The following is a 12,656-nucleotide window of genomic DNA, read 5'->3' as shown; positions in this document are numbered from 1 at the left end:
GCATAAAGTGTCCTCATTCCACATAGGGCAAGCTGGATGAATCCATTTTACCCAGGACGGCCGAAGCGGCGTGGACCAGGGGAGAACTGAACTTTATACTTCACACCACAGTAAGTCTACGTGTCCTCTTCCACATAGGGCAAGCTAGAACTAACTATCTTACCCAGGACTGCCGAAGCAGCGTGGACCAGGGGAGGAACACACTTTTCATAGAAACGTAAGGCATCCATGACTGCCATAGTGCGTAAGCCGCCGCTGTGCGCGTAAACCCGTTCCCCGTAGGGAGGAGTCAAGCCGCCGCTTAGAGACGAAGTATTAAGTGTCCTCTTCCACATAGGGCAAGCTAGAATGAACTATCTTACCCAGGACCGCCGAAGCAGCGTGGACCAGGGGAGAACTGAACTTTATACTTCACACCACAGTATTGAGTAATGTGCCCTCTTCCACATAGGGCAAGCTGGAATGTTCCATTTTACCCAGGACGGCCGAAGCGGCGTGGACCAGTGGAGGACTACACAATCATGAGGTTTGATATCGACTTGTGTGTTTCAATAGGGTACCGATGGTATGTTTTGAACCGATTTGATTTAGCCATTCTGAAGTCATCACTTGGTTGAAGCGCTGAACTAGGGAGGGGCATCGTTTACATATATATTGGTTTTCGCATGCTCTACTAGGTTAATGTCATGAGGTTGGCTATCGAGCATGCCCAAGTGATGACTTGATTGTGTGCTTGCTTGAATTCTTCACATTTCATACCATCGGTTAGTTGTCGAATCATTCCTCGATCATAACCTTCGTTCTTGGTTCATGTATGCTCTCTTCCACATAGGGCAAGCTAGATTTAACTATCTTACCCAGGACCGCCGAAGCAGCGTGGACCAGGGGAGAACTATACTTTGTCTTGTATGCCCTCTTCCACATAGGGCAAGCTAGAATGAACTATCTTACCCAGGACCGCCGAAGCAGCGTGGACCAGTGGAGGACTATACTTTGTTCATTACACCACAGTATTAAGTATGGTGTCCTCTTCCACATAGGGCAAGCTAGAACTAACTATCTTACCCAGGACCGCCGAAGCAGTGTGGACAAGGGGAGGACTATACTTTATACTTCACACACTAGCCATACTGAAGTCATCACTTGGTTGAAGCGCTGAACTACGGCGGGGTAATCGTTTACAGGTTATAATCATATAGCTGCATGCTCATTAGTAGATAATGGAATATTGTATGGCAATATGAGCATGCCCAAGTGATGACTTTGTTTCAAGCTCAACAGGTAGGGTATTGAGTCCTCTTCCACATAGGGCAAGCTAGAATGAACTATCTTACCCAGGACCGCCGGAGCAGCGTGGACCAGTGGAGGACTCTATACTTTATACTTCACACCACAGTATTGAGTACGACTTGCATAAAGCCCCTAATGAGAACCACGAGGGCTCTCTCAATGTAGAACCACGAGGGCTCTAGTACCGATTCTCTCGGTACGGCTTGGTCCGTGTTCCTTTATGCTTGTACTCGCAGAAAGTCTCAACCCGGAGGTCTTGACTTTGATTGTCATAGTTGGACTACGACGGGGCATCCGACCATTGCTGATCGAACACCCCTGATTCACCATCTTTCGGGTAGGCGGTACGCGTACCTCCGGACGCGGAAGTCTCAACCCGGAGGTCTTGACTTTGATTGTCATAGTTGGACTACGACGGGGTATCCGACTCATCGAATACCCCAGAAGCACACCATCTTTCGGGTAGGCGGTACGCGTACCTCCGGACGCGGAAGTCTCAACCCGGAGGTCTTGACTTTGATTGTCATAGTTGGACTACGACGGGGTATCCGACTCATCGAATACCCCAGAAGCACACCATCTTTCGGGTAGGCGGTACGCGTACCTCCGGACGCGGAAAGTCTCAACCCGGAGGTCTTGACTTTGGTTGTCATAGTTGGACTATGACGGGGCATCCGACCATTGCTGATCGAACACCCCTGTTACACCATCTTTCGGATAGGCGGTGCGCGACACCACCGACGCGGAAAGTCTCAACCCGGAGGTCTTGACTTTGTATTGTTGGATAGTCCTCTTCCACTATAGGGCAAGCTGGAAATATTCCATTTTACCCAGGACTGCCGAGGCAGCGTGGACCAGGGGAGAACTTCACGGAATCTTCAGGCATCCATGATTGCCATAGTGCGTAAGCCGCCGCTGTGCGCGTCAACTCGTTCCCCGTGAGGAGGAGTCTAGCCGCCGCTAAAAGACGAAGCATTAAGTGTCCTCATTCCACTATAGGGCAAGCTAGAATTAACTATCTTACCCAGGACCGCCGAAGCAGCGTGGACCAGGCGAAGACTATACTTTATACTTCACACCACAGTATTGAGTACGACTTGCATAAAGCCCCTAATGAGAACCACGAGGGCTCTCTCAATGTAGAACCACGAGGGCTCTAGTACCGATTCTCTCGGTACGGCTTGGTCCGTGTTCCTTTATGCTTGTACTCGCGGAAAGTCTCAACCCGGAGGTCTTGACTTTGATTGTCATAGTTGGACTACGACGGGGCATCCGACCATTGCTGACCGAACACCCCTGATTCATCATCTTTCGGATAGGAGGTGCGCCCACCTCCGACGCGGAAGTCTCAACCCGGAGGTTCGGACTTAGAGTTTTTCCCATTTAAAAGTTTTTCTCTTAGCCATACTGAAGTCATCACTTGGTGAACGATTGAACTAGGGCGGGTTAATCGTTTATAGGTATCATGTGGTTTGCATGCTCTCTTAGGTTAAGGTCATGTGGTTGGCTATCGAGCATGCCCAAGTGATGACTTTGTTTCACGCTTGCTTGATTTCTTCATGATTCCCTGTTATATAGTGTAATCATTCGAGAACAGGGAATCTTTGGTTTTGCTCAACAGGTATTGGATGTCAACTTGGTATCTAGATCGCATTAAGTCTCAACCCTTAGGTTCGGACTTGTATAGTGACATCTTGTTACGGTCTTGAGTCTCAACCCGCAGGTTCGGACTACTTAGTGTTTGATCGAATATAATATGGCAACTTGTGCCTAAGTCTCAACCCGCAGGTTCGGACTTCTGTTTATTTGGCCAATGTATGTATAAGGCAACTTGTGCCTAAGTCTCAACCCGCAGGTTCGGACTTGTGTATTTGTTCGAAGTCATGTATAAGGCAACGTGTGCCTAAGTCTCAACCCGCAGGTTCGGACTTGTTAGTGTTTCGTCAACTTTCATATGGCAACTTGTGCCTAAGTCTCAACCCGCAGGTTCGGACTTGTGTATTTGTTCGAAGTCATGTATAAGGCAACTTGTGCCTAAGTCTCAACCCGCAGGTTCGGACTTCATAGTGTTTCGTCAATGTTCATATGGCAACTTGTGCCTAAGTCTCAACCCGCAGGTTCGGACTTCTATAGTGTTTCGTCAATTATCATATGGCAACTTGTGCCGAAGTCTCAACCCGCAGGTTCGGACTTCTGGAAGGATCACTTGGCCACTAATGATCCTTCCGCAGGTTCACCTACGGAAACCTTGTTACGACTTTTACTTCCTCTAAATCATCAAGTTCGGTCAACTTCGATAAAGCAGACGCGGTTCACGAGGATCCAGCGAACGATCATCTCCAAAGACCTCACTAAATAATCCATCGGTAGTAGCGACGGGCGGTGTGTACAAAGGGCAGGGACGTATTCAACGCTGGCTGATGACCAGCACTTACTAGAAGTTCCGAGTTCATATGGACCATTGCAATCCATAATCCCTACTAAGTGAGTATTTGAGTGATTTCCCGTTCCTCTCGGAATAGGAGACACGCTGCTACCCACATTGTAGCACGCGTGTAGCCCAGAACATCTAAGGGCATCACGGACCTGTTATCGCTCGATCTCATTTTGCTAAACACAAATTGTCCTGCTAAGCAGCGTACCGTAAGTGCACTTGCGCACACGAACAGCGAAGGTGTCAGGTCATACTCCACCGAAAGGTCCTAACCCGTTCCAATCGGCATCGACGCATTAACGCTGACTGCGTTCTAGTTAGCATATGTGAGTCACGTTCGTTATCGGAATTAACCAGACAAATCAATCCACGAACTAAGAACGGCCATGCACCACTACCCTTAAATTTGAGAAAGAGCTATTAATCTGTCTCACCTCCATAAGTTCGGACCTGGTAAGTTTTCCCGTGTTGAGTCAAATTGAACCGCAAGCTCCATTTCATTGTGGTGCCCTTCCGTCAATTCCTTTAAGTTTCAACTTTGCAACCATACTTCCCCCGGAACCTGACTTTGGTTTCCCGGAAGCTACTGAGAGCACCTGGTTGTAGCGTCTCCCAATTGCTAGTTGGCATCGTTTACGGTTAGAACTAGGGCGGTATCTAATCGCCTTCGATCCTCTAACTTTCGTTCTTGATTAAAGAAAGCATCCTTGACAAATGCCTTCGCTTTAGTTAGTCTTACGACGGTCTACGAATTTCACCTCTCGCGCCGTAATACTAGTGTCCCCAACTACTTCTGTTAATCATTACCTCCGGTCTGAGTACAAACCAATGAAAGATTAGACCAAGGTCGTATTCCATTATTCCATGCAAGATTATTCTAGGGCGTTTGGGCACCCTGCTTTAAGCACTCTAATTTGTTCAAGGTAAACGTGAGCGGTCGAGCTCTATGTTACACTTGCACCCGTTGAAGGGCACACCATGACACAGACTTGGTGCCCTACCACACCATTGAGTCGCAACCAGATTCCGACTTGGCCCACCGACCACGGGTTGACCGGGTCGGCGGAGCCGGACTGTGTTGGACAAGTATCAACTTCGAACGTTTTAACCGCAACAATTTTAATATACGCTAGTGGAGCTGGAATTACCGCGGCTGCTGGCACCAGACTTGCCCTCCACTTGATCCTCGTAGAAGGATTTATGCTCTACTCATTCCAATTATGAAACATCATTAAAGAGTTTCATATTGTTATTTCTCGTCACTACCTCCCCGTCCCGGGATTGGGTAATTTACGCGCCTGCTGCCTTCCTTGGATGTGGTAGCCATTTCTCAGGCTCCCTCTCCGGAATCGAACCCTGATTCCCCGTTACCCGTTGCAACCATGGTAGTCCTCTATACTACCATCCATAGTTGATAGGGCAGATATTTGCGAGATCTGTCGTCGGTGCGAGACCATACGATCAGCATCATTATCCAGACTTCAACTCAATGACACGGAGAACCCGCGATTGGTTTGACTAATAAGTGCACCAGTTCCCGCGAGGGTCCTGGCATGTTGCATGTATTAGCTCTAGATTTTCCACAGTTATCCAAGTAACTAGGTTGATGATCTCGTAAATTATAGCTGTTATACTGAGCCTTATGCGGTTTCACATTAAATCTGTTTGTACTTAGACATGCATGGCTTAACCTTTGAGACGAGCGTATATTACTGGTAGGATCAACCAGAATTCCGACTTTGCGTTCGAATGTTCATTGTCCCATTGCACCCGGAGGAGCAAACACCACGTTCTATATGTTGTCAAGTCCGGTAGCACACGGGAGGCGAGCCCCCGTGCGAACCTCATTGCCCTCGTATCACACACACCCGATGCACCGGACCGGCACTTGAGCGGCATTCGACTCCGCTAAGCGCTCGTGCGCCCGATTGTGCATGCGCTGACGGGGCCTTCATACCCCTACCACAGCGACCTTATGCCAAACTTCCATGAATACTTAGGTGAGCTGACAAGGGCCTTCATTTCCCTACCATCAACTAAAGGACACGCTAGGCGCGTCCGATCATTGCAACTGCGGGGCTTTCATACCCCAATCACCACAGTACGCAATTCACCAGAGTTTAATCACAACCCCCCCGGACATGGCACACTATTAACTTGCAACAAAACTTAGTGTGTGCCGGGCACATCGGTTCCACAAAATCATTCCCGATGTACCCCAATTGGGGTTGTGAACGCATCCATGGTCCTCTGACACACCCAACCAAGCGTGGATACTACATACCTCAAACACCCAGTACACTAACAGACAAATCAACATATGGTTGCTTTCCCCCAGACATTTGCCAATCACTTGGCACCCGGACGGGAACTCGCTCCTGATTGCGCCATTGCCACCCATTTGCCAAGAGCGAGTTCTGTATGTAGATTTCATTTGGAAAGACAACCGTGTACTGGATATTCTATCCGACGATTACAGATGACGAGTACGAGACTCGACTACACTCACGGATAATACATTTTGGGTCGAGATTGCTTTCGGGGTTTTCGATTGGTCTTGCGCTTGTAAACGTATAACTTTGACTTGTGGTAACCTCGGTATGTTAGTCGATCACGTGGTTGTGAACTGGGTACGGGTGGGCAATCTGTTCACTTGCACTCTGGGTAGGAATATGGTGAGCGCTATAGGTTAAAGATCATGGTATGGTTCCATCGTGATGACTTTCGCTAGATAGTAGGATGTTTGGATAGTTATAACGTTTTTGGCCATTTGTTCATAGTGTTCGGTTCATTGAGGAATTCGATTGGTCTTTGCTTCACACACGTGGTCGATCACTTGGATGTGAACTAGGGTGAGAATAAGGTGTTCACTAGTGCTCTTAGGTTTTGGATCAGTACTGAGCACTTGATTGGTTTCGCATAATATGTATCCATAGTGATGACTCTTTCCAGCTTAAGATTTCGTTACCAGTTTCGAATCCTCCCCACGTTCGCTTTTACTTGGTTAGGTTTTCGAGTGTAGATTTGAAAGCAATCTCATGTATGTATCCCATCTGATATAAGCCACTGACAGTTCATGTCACCTCGTTCAACTCTCGCTGGGTCACAGAAGTATGTTACTGCGCCCATTATCCCTACTCGGATAGGTTCGGTTCGTTCGTTTTATACTACGGTGAGTAAACTCAATTTGTGCATCGCATAGCCATGGAAAGCAAGCTTTCGCGGGCCTCTTCGACTGTTTTGATACGAGCTGTGCCCGTGATGCTTGTCATCCCAGGATACTAGACCCCTTTGGACGACCGCATGACCATCAGAAAGTAAATTCCACGTTCGATTTGGGGTGTGAACCCCGAACATAAAGTCTTTGTGTAGAACCACGAGGGCTCTATAGTACCGATTCTCTCGGTACGCTTGGTCCGTGTTCCTTTATGTTCGTACTCTTGTGAATAAGATTCACGTTCGTTTTGGGATATTTGCTACTGTCACCGTTTGAGTACTATGGGGCTTGAACCCCTAACATAAAGTCTTTGTGTAGAACCACGAGGGTTCTATAGTACCGATTCTCTCGGTATGCTTGGTCCGTGTTCCTTTATGTTCGTACTCTTGTGTGTATAATATTCATGTTCGGTTTGGGATATTTGCTACTTTCACCAGGGTCCCGTTCTTCATACAAGTCTGCCTTGCTAATGTGGTAACTTTATAGTGTAGTTCTGACATCCCAATTTTGGGACTTAGCCGATTTTTCGTATATTTCCATATGACCCATAGGGTCCCTTTCTTCATACAAGCTTGCCTAGGGCGATCGGTCAAAACTTGTCTTACTATTCGATTGGTCTTCGCACTTTCACCCTAGGCAGTTCGCCTAGGTCTGTCTTCTTGAGGAGGCCAAAACCCGAAATAAGGAGGTTCGGCCGAACCTGAAACCTCCCCTGTCTGAACTACACTAACCCGATTTTTCAGGGTCCTCAGCGCCATACAACTTTGCCTAGGTCACTTGTACTCTTGACTTAGGCCATCCGACTTGGTCCGTGTTTCTTCCTAGGGTTCACCTAGGTACTTTGCCTTGCTTGATGTGGTAACTTTTTAGTGTAGTTCAGACATCCTAATTTTGGGACTTAGCCGATTTTTCGTATATTTCCATATGACCCATAGGGTCCCTTTCTTCATACAAGCTTGCCTAGGGCGATCGGTCAAAACTTGTCTTACTATTCGATTGGTCTTCGCACTTTCACCCTAGGCAGTTCGCCTAGGTCTGTCTTCTTGAGGAGGCCAAAACCCGAAATAAGGAGGTCCAGCCGACCCTGAAACCTCCCCTGTCTTAACTACACTAACCCGATTTTTCATGGTCCTTAGCGCCATACAACTTTGCCTAGGTCACTTGTACTCTTGACTTAGGCCATCTGACTTGGTCCGTGTTTCTTCCTAGGGTTCACCTAGGTACTTTGCCTTGCTTGATGTGGTAACTTTTTAGTGTAGTTCAGACATCCCAATTTCGGGACTTAGCCGATTTTTCGTATATTTCCATATGACCCATAGGGTCCCTTTCTTCATACAAGCTTGCCTAGGGCGATCGGTCAAAACTTGTCTTACTATTCGATTGGTCTTCGCACTTTCACCCTAGGCACTTTGCCTAGGTCTGTCTTCTTGAGGAGGCCAAAACCCGAAATAAGGAGGTTCAGCCGACCCAGAAACCTCCCCTGTCTGAACTACACTAACCCGATTTTTCAGGGTCCTCAGCGCCATACAACTTTGCCTAGGTCACTTGTACTCTTGACTTAGGCCATCTGACTTGGTCCGTGTTTCTTCCTAGGGTTCACCTAGGTACTTTGCCTTGCTTGATGTGGTAACTTTTTAGTGTAGTTCAGACATCCCAATTTTGGGACTTAGCCGATTTTTCATGTATTTCCATATGACCCATAGGGTCCCTTTCTTCATACAAGCTTGCCTAGGGCGATCGGTCAAAACTTGTCTTACTATTCGATTGGTCTTCGCACTTTCACCCTAGGCAGTTTGCCTAGGTCTGTCTTCTTGAGGAGGCCAAAACCCGAAATAAGGAGGTTCAGCCGACCCAGAAACCTCCCCTGTCTGAACTACACTAACCCGATTTTTCAGGGTCCTCAGCGCCATACAACTTTGCCTAGGTCACTTGTACTCTTGACTTAGGCCATCTGACTTGGTCCGTGTTTCTTCCTAGGGTTCACCTAGGTACTTTGCCTTGCTTGCTGTGGTAACTTTTTAGTGTAGTTCAGACATCCCAATTTTGGGACTTAGCCGATTTTTCATGTATTTCCATATGACCCATAGGGTCCCTTTCTTCATACAAGCTTGCCTAGGGCGATCGGTCAAAACTTGTCTTACTATTCGATTGGTCTTCGCACTTTCACCCTAGGCAGTTTGCCTAGGTGTAGCTTCTTGAGGAGGTCAAAACCCGAAATAAGGAGGTTCAGCCGACCCAAAAACCTCCCCTGTCTAAACTACACTAACCAGATTTTTCAGGGTCCTCACCGTCATACAACTTTGCCTAGGTCACTTGTACTCTTGACTTAGGCCATCTGACTTGGTCCGTGTTTCTTCCTAGGGTTCACCTAGGTACTTTGCCTTGCTTGCTGTGGTAACTTTTTAGTGTAGTTCAGACATCCCAATTTTGGGACTTAGCCGATTTTTCATGTATTTCCATATGACCCATAGGGTCCCTTTCTTCATACAAGCTTGCCTAGGGCGATCGGTCAAAACTTGTCTTACTATTCGATTGGTCTTCGCACTTTCACCCTAGGCAGTTTGCCTAGGTGTAGCTTCTTGAGGAGGTCAAAACCCAAAATAAGGAGGTTCAGCCGACCCAAAAACCTCCCCTGTCTAAACTACACTAACCAGATTTTTCAGGGTCCTCACCGTCATACAACTTTGCCTAGGTCACTTGTTCTCTTGACTTAGGCCATCTGACTTGGTCCGTGTTTCTTGCTAGGGTTCACCTAGGTACTTTGCCTTGCTTGATGTGGTAACTTTTTAGTGTAGTTCAGACATCCCAATTTTGGGACTTAGCCGATTTTTCATGTATTTCCATATGACCCATAGGGTCCCTTTCTTCATACAAGCTTGCCTAGGGCGATCGGTCAAAACTTGTCTTACTATTCGATTGGTCTTCGCACTTTCACCCTAGGCAGTTTGCCTAGGTGTAGCTTCTTGAGGAGGTCAAAACCCAAAATAAGGAGGTTCAGCCGACCCAAAAACCTCCCCTGTCTAAACTACACTAACCAGATTTTTCAGGGTCCTCACCGTCATACAACTTTGCCTAGGTCACTTGCACTCTTGACTTAGGCCATCTGACTTGGTCCGTGTTTCTTGCTAGGGTTCACCTAGGTAGTTTGCCTTGCTTGATGTGGTAACTTTTTAGTGTAGTTCTGACATCCCAATTTTGGGACTTAGCCGATTTTTCATGTATTTCCATATGACCCTTAGGGTCCCTTTCTTCATACAAGCTTGCCTAGGGCGATCGGTCAAAACTTGTCTTACTATTCGATTGGTCTTCGCACTTTCACCCTAGGCAGTTTGCCTAGGTGTAGCTTCTTGATGAGGCCAAAACCCAAAATAAGGGGGTTCGGCCGACCCAAAAACCTACCCTGTCTAAACTACACTAACCAGATTTTTCAGGGTCCTCAGCGCCATACAACTTTGCCTAGGTCACTTGTTCTATTGACTTAGGCCATCTGACTTGGTCCGTGTTTCTTCCTAGGGTTCACCTAGGTACTTTGCCTTGCTTGGTGTGGTAACTTTTTAGTGTAGTTCTGACATCCTCATTTTGGGACTTAGCCGATTTTTCGTAAAATACCATATGACCCATATGGGTCCTTTCCTTCATATAAGTTTGCCTTGCTTGGTATGGTAACATTTGAGTGTAGTTCTGACATCATCATTTTGGGACTTAGCCGATTTTTCGTAAAATACCATATGACCCATATGGGTCCTTTGCTTCATATAAGTTTGCCTTGCTTGGTGTGGTAACATTTGAGTGTAGTTCTGACATCCCCATTTTGGGACTTAGCCGATTTTTCAATCAATACCATATGACCCATCAGGGTCCTTTGCTTCATATAAGTTTGCCTTGCTTGGTGTGGTAACATTTGAGTGTAGTTCTGACATCCCCATTTTGGGACTTAGCCGATTTTTCGTAAAATACCATATGACCCATCAGGGTCCTTGCCTTCATATAAGTTTGCCTTGCTTGGTGTGGTAACATTTGAGTGTAGTTCTGACATCCCCATTTTGGGACTTAGCCGATTTTTCGTAAAATACCATATGACCCATATGGGTCCTTTGCTTCATATAAGTTTGCCTTGCTTGGTGTGGTAACATTTGAGTGTAGTTCTGACATCCCCATTTTGGGACTTAGCCGATTTTTCGATCAATACCATATGACCCATCAGGGTCCTTTGCTTCATATAAGTTTGCCTTGCTTGGTGTGGTAACATTTGAGTGTAGTTCTGACATCATCATTTTGGAACTTAGCCGATTTTTCGTAAAATACCATATGACCCATCAGGGTCCTTTCCTTCATATAAGTTTGCCTTGCTTGGTGTGGTAACTTTTTAGTGTAGTTCTGACATCCCCATTTTGGGACTTAGCCGATTTTTGGTAAAATACCATATGACCCATCAGGGTCCTTTGCTTCATATAAGTTTGCCTTGCTTGGTATGGTAACATTTGAGTGTAGTTCTGACATCATCATTTTGGGACTTAGCCGATTTTTCGTAAAATACCATATGACCCATATGGGTCCTTTGCTTCATATAAGTTTGCCTTGCTTGGTGTGGTAACTTTTTAGTGTAGTTCTGACATCCCCATTTTGGGACTTAGCCGATTTTTCGTAAAAAACCATATGACCCATCAGGGTCCTTTCCTTCATATAAGTTTGCCTTGCTTGATGTGGTAACATTTGAGTGTAGTTCTGACATCCCCATTTTGGGACTTAGCCGATTTTTCGTAAAATACCATATGACCCATCAGGGTCCTTTGCTTCATATAAGTTTGCCTTGCTTGGTGTGGTAACATTTGAGTGTAGTTCTGACATCCCCATTTTGGGACTTAGCCGATTTTTCGTAAAATACCATATGACCCATCAGGGTCCTTTGCTTCATATAAGTTTGCCTTGCTTGGTGTGGTAACACATGAGTGTAGTTCTGACATCCCCATTTTGGGACTTAGCCGATTTTTCGTAAAATACCATATGACCCATCAGGGTCCTTTCCTTCATATAAGTTTGCCTTGCTTGGTGTGGTAACATTTGAGTGTAGTTCTGACATCCCCATTTTGGGACTTAGCCGATTTTTCGTAAAATACCATATGACCCATCAGGGTCCTTTGCTTCATATAAGTTTGCCTTGCTTGGTGTGGTAACATTTGAGTGTAGTTCTGACATCCCCATTTTGGGACTTAGCCGATTTTTCGTAAAATACCATATGACCCATCAGGGTCCTTTGCTTCATATAAGTTTGCCTTGCTTGGTGTGGTAACATTTGAGTGTAGTTCTGACATCCCCATTTTGGGACTTAGCCGATTTTTCGTAAAATACCATATGACCCATCAGGGTCCTTTCCTTCATATAAGTTTGCCTTGCTTGGTGTGGTAACATTTGAGTGTAGTTCTGACATCATCATTTTGGGACTTAGCCGATTTTTCGTAAAATACCATATGACCCATCAGGGTCCTTTCCTTCATATAAGTTTGCCTTGCTTGGTGTGGTAACATTTGAGTGTAGTGGAGATGAATGGGATGCTGCATGGAGATGAATCTTGATCTTCTTCATCTCCCATCTCAATACAGCATCCCTACCTAAAGGCATCTCGGACTTATTCGATTTTTCATAAATTCATAGAAATTCATATGTTAGGATGCTGGGAGATGAATGGGATGCTGCATGGAGATGAATCTTGATCTT

This window comes from Anopheles coustani, assembly GCF_943734705.1.
Source record: "Anopheles coustani chromosome X unlocalized genomic scaffold, idAnoCousDA_361_x.2 X_unloc_136, whole genome shotgun sequence".
In the NCBI taxonomy this organism is placed as follows: Eukaryota; Metazoa; Arthropoda; class Insecta; order Diptera; family Culicidae; genus Anopheles; species Anopheles coustani.
The sequence above is the reverse complement of the archived record's forward strand: the minus strand, read 5'-3'. Positions refer to the sequence as shown.